Consider the following 4,850-nt stretch of genomic DNA (forward strand, 5'->3'; position numbering starts at 1 on the left):
ACCCCTCACGACCGCTCCATGGACTCCGGGCTCACGGCGTGGTCTCAGCCGCGGTGGTGGCAGAAGGCGACTCCGAGTCCCACTGGAGCGCCTGGCGGCCCCGGCCAAGACCTCCGTCCAGGGGCAGAGTATGCGCCCAGTGGGGGCTGGGTGGGGAGCAGCCTGCAAGGTCCGCCCTGAGGGGACATGACTGTTTCGACCTCGGAGTGGGGGAGGGACATTTGGGGACAATGCCAGACCCTGTCTACAGGATGCCAAAGGAGGGGTGTGGAGAAGGCCCTCTTTGGAGAATTCCAGGACAGGAGAGGAATGTGCGCTGGACCGACCCGGGCGGAGGTGGGCCTTGCGGTGGCCCCAAGCACGGTCCCCGCTCTGATTGGCTGGCAGAGCAGGGGCGGGAATTCTGGGCGGGGCCACCCCAGTTAGAAAAAGCCCGGGCTAGGGCCCGAGGAGCAGGGTGTGGGAGGGGGGTGGTGGGAGGGATGGGGGGGCTCAGGGGAAACTGGGGAAGTGGGGGAACTGAGGGGTAACCAGGGAAGCGTGGGGTACCGGGGGCAACCAGGGGAAGATGGGGAAGCGGGGTGCAGGGAAGCATGCGTGGGCCAAGGATCACCTTGGAAGTCTGGAGCCTGGCAGGAGCGGAGGAGGGTGGCGGGGCTGGCTTGGGCAGGGCTGGCGGGCACCTGGGAGCCTGGCGGGGATGCGGGGCGGGCTCCCAGGTGCCCCGCAGGCAGGACGACATCGGTGTGGGGAGTGACAGGCCCAAGCTGGCGGTGCAGAAGTAAGAGGGGGGAGCCAGGCATTCATCCCGGTCAATTTTGGTTTCAGGTCGTGGCAGCTGGTGGACGGGGGAGCTGGAGAGAGGCTTGCCCCAGGGCCTGGGCGGTGGAGGTGTAGCTGGCAGCCGTGGGCAGGTGAAGACAGCGCTCTGCCGGGCCAGGTGAGTCCCCTTCCCCTCCCTGGGCCTTGCTCCGCTGGCCTTCTGCATAAGGAGGTCTGGGGAGCCAGGGCCAGCGAGGCGAAGTGGCTGACATCCCGGCAGAGCGGCAGGGTGACGGCAGGGCAGGCAGCACAGGTGACACCGTCTCAGGGGGAGCTGAGGCAGGGCGGGCTGGGAGCTGCGGCTGTCCCAGGTGGAAAGGGCATTTCCAGAGAGTCGGGCGGCAGATGGGGCAGGGCTGCCAGCGAGGGAGATGATCCAGCACGTGGGGGCCGTTCAGGCCCCGGGGCAGACAGGACGAGGCGGGGGACTCAGGTCAGTGGGCCGCCAGCTGCCACTTCACCCACTGCAGTTCATTTAGTAGCAGGTACAGGGGCGGCTCTGGCCCAGGCCTCCTGAGGCCTGAGCCGGAGCCTCGAGGGCCGGAGAACGGGCAAGAAGGCAGGCGCAGTGTGCGGGGAACCGCCGCAGGACGTCACCTGGGGGGAGCGGTGGCCACAGCGACAGGGCCCCAGGGAGATTTCTGCAGCAAGGAGGCTGCCGCGGGCCCAGCGGGCCACCATCCCCATGCGGCACTGCGGCCCAGGGGCTGGCGCAGGAGGGCCCCCAGTGAACTTGGTGACACTGGTGACACTTGGCCCTTACTGCCCGCCCCTGGGACTGGCACGGCAGACAGGACAGCACCCAGGGGAGTCAAGGACACCGGCGAGACCAGACTAGGCGAGGGAGGCGGGGCGGCGTGAATGAGAGCTCTGGGGGGTGGGAGGTCGGGGCGCAGGCAGGGGCAAGGAGCTGGAGCCTGGCGGCGAGCCGGGGGTCACTGGCCTCCGAGCCCGTGGCCAAGGCGGGCCTCTGCGGGCGGTGACGGAGCAGGGATCGGTCCGCGCTCAGACCGGAGACGAGGGTGAGTGTCCAGCCCGCTGCCCTCCCACCCCCGCAGCCACCGCTGCCCACTCAGCCAGCGCCTTCTCTGTCTGCCCACAGCCTTGTCTCCAGTGGGTGTGGACGTGCCTGCCAGCCACGGAGGCCGGGCGCCGGGATGTGGGCAGAGGGACATGACATGGTCCGGCGTGACGGCGAGGACAGACGGGACGCTGTCCGGCCTCCCTGGTGAGCGCAGGTACAAGCCAGGCCCCCCGGGCCAACTGACCCGCACCCAGCCCTTACGGCCGTCCTCTTTCCCGTAGAACGTTCTCGGCTGGCCCCACGGGGGAGCTGGAACACCCCGCATGTCTGTTCCTTTACCTTCCTGAAGGAGCCAATACACTACTGCTGCTCTCTGGACCCCAGAACCCTCAAGATGACAAGGTGGGGGGTCCCCTGCCACACACGGGGGGCGGGGGCGGGGGGCTCGGGGCCGAGAGCTGGGCACTCATTCTGTCCTGACCTGCAGAAATGGTGCTACCCAGCTCACGCCTGGGCCTTGGAACCCGGACTTCTTCAAGTCTTTCTAGCTCTGACTGAGAATATGCTGCATCTGGAACCACTACACACCCTGACTCAGGAACCAGCTCTGGAAGGTGGGCGCGGGCGCCCCTCCCGAAGCCCCCTGGCCAGACCGCCCTGACCCGCCCTCACGTCCTGCCTCTGTCCACAGGTTGAGCTAAAGGAACGGACGGACCCACACCATCGGAGAAGCAGCACACCCACCCCCGCCCGGCGACTCCATCTTTGAGGCTACGCCCTGCCGCGGCCCAGAGACCACCAGCAGCCTCCCTCCCTCCCCTTCATCCTTTCCTCTGTCTTTTTTCTTCTCTTCTCTCCTCTGTCTTTTGCTCAGAAGACTCAGAGCGTCCAGAACCCTGTCTCCCCGTCCCTTCTGAATTAATTTGCACTAAGTCGTTTGCACTGGTTTGGGGTTCTGGAGCAAGCCTGGGTCTCTCAGCGAGTGAGTGAGCTGCTGAGTGGCCCGGCCTCCTCGGCCTGCGCCCCCCCAGCGCCCACCTCTCATCCATCTCTGTCTGGGGGCGACTGGGAGGGGGCCCGAGTGTGTGGGGCCCCGCCCTCCCCTCACCTAGTCTGGGCGCTCCAAACATCGGAGCAACCTCGAAGCATTCCATTGTGTGTCTATCTCGCTCTGTGTCCCTCCCTGCCAGGGCCTCCCCAGAAGCCCTGGACTCATCAATAAACACAGTTACAGGAATTGGTCTCAGGGACTCTGGATTTGAGCTGTTTGCCTGAGGGGGTTGCGCCGTGGGCTGGGGGGACATGGGGCTGGGGTGGGGCCTGGGATGGGGAACATGAAAAGGCGGATGGGCCACGAGGGCCGGACACAAAGGGTGGCATGGCGGGTAATGGATGGGAAGGGGCGATGGGTGGGGAAGGATCACAGGGTGGGGGGCTGTGGATGGAGGGGTGGGCAATGAAAGGGCCTGTGAGGTGGGACGGCAGAGGGCACTGGGACTTCCGGGCATAGGGCAGGCACCACGTGGGGACCGGGGCAGGGGTGGCGGGCTGTGGGACCCAGGGCTTCCCTGCAGGGAGACGTCGGGTCCGAGGGCGAGGAAGAGGTCCTGCCACATAATGCCCCTGTTGCACACACATCACCCAGGCCTCCCTAGGCCCCTGCCCCGGACCCCAAAGGCCTGGTCTAGGGGATCGGTTTCTAGAATTATCCTAGGGGAGTGGTCTTGACATGCGGCCCAGGCCGGCCACGCCCCTGGGAAGTCCACCGCCCTGCCACACTCATCCACAGCCCTGCAGGCCCTGAGCGCTGGGCTCGGGGCACAGAGGCGTCCCCTCCCTTCACTCTGCCGTGGTGGAGTGGGGGGCAGGGGGGGGCGCAGGGGGGCAACAAGCAGGGGCGCTGTGGGGCGAGCTCTCACTAGGCAGGCGACAGCGGGGAGGGAGTAGAGAGGGGTGGGGGCAGAGGGGAGAGGGGCCCCACGGCCGGGATGGGGATCTTGCCGCTGAAAGGCCCAGGGCTGTGTCCCGCTGGCGTCTGGCCTGGGGTTTGCGCCCGGGGTGCGAGTGCAGCCCCCGCCTGTGTTCGTGGCTGGTGTCCGGGTACAAGGCAACAGCTGGCCGGTGACGCCCCTCTGCCTCTAACCACCCCCAACCAGGCCTCCCAGCTCCTGGGCGCCAGGCGCAGCGCTGGGAACCCGAGGGAGAAGCCCTTGGAAACAGGGCTGGGTCCCTGACCCCTTCCCGTGCTCGGGGCAGTCAGGAAATGCCTTGCGGGCCAGCTGACCGAGAGGAGATAGCAAAGGCCTGGGAGACCCCGAGCACATGCCTTTCCCAGCGTCCGGGCTGCGGGGCCCTTGACTGCTCTGGCTCTGGCCCCACGAGCTCCCCCCCGTGCACTCCCCATGTGTTCCATGCGTCTGGTCTCCTCTCTGGGGCCCACCTCCCGCCTGATGGGAGACATGGGAATTCCAGGGCTAAGAAGGGGCCGGTTCCAGGCCAGCAGGGCAGGTGGTCAGCAGGGTTGCATTTATATGAAGGCGTTTAATGAAGGCTAGCCCGTGGCGTCCTTGGGGGCTCCCCAGTGCCTCCTGCCCCCCACCCCCGGGAGGCTTTCACAGGCCAGCGGGCAGCTCATGGGTGAGGCTGCATCCACCTCCAGGCCCACGGCCCCCTGGACTCGCCCACATGGGTTTTGCCAGCGGGACAAAGAAACCCATCCTTTCAGGTGTCACGAGTTAGAACTCCCCATGGCCTTTTTCACAAGCACCCGTCTCTCCTGGAGCTTTGCAAAGCTAGGCCTCAGAAGACGAAAGCCCAGCTTCCCAGGGGATGGCGGTCGTGTGGTGGGCACTGCAGGTGGCTGGAGGGGCCCCGAGGGCAACCTGGCCGTGGGTGGGAGGAGAGACACAGGCACTCTGGAAACCTCTTCCGGGCATAGGGAGGACTCTGTCCACTTCCAGGGCGGCGGGGTTGCCGAAGGCAGTGGGGCCAGGGCCTCGGGGGC

At 66.9% G+C, this 4,850-nt stretch overlaps 1 long non-coding RNA gene across 1 annotated transcript; it reads left to right on the forward strand.

Annotated features, from left to right (window-relative positions):
* Positions 1-581: 581 nt before the first annotated feature.
* LOC309965973 lies at positions 582-3,083 on the forward strand. Its single transcript, XR_014326419.1, has 5 exons — positions 582-1,844; positions 1,925-2,050; positions 2,128-2,248; positions 2,334-2,460; positions 2,538-3,083. It is a non-coding gene; the product is annotated as an uncharacterized lncRNA (long non-coding RNA).
* Positions 3,084-4,850: the final 1,767 nt, after the last annotated feature.

The sequence above is a fragment of the Leucopleurus acutus genome (genome assembly GCF_964270905.1).
Source record: "Leucopleurus acutus genome assembly, chromosome: 8".
In the NCBI taxonomy this organism is placed as follows: domain Eukaryota; kingdom Metazoa; phylum Chordata; class Mammalia; order Artiodactyla; family Delphinidae; genus Leucopleurus; species Leucopleurus acutus.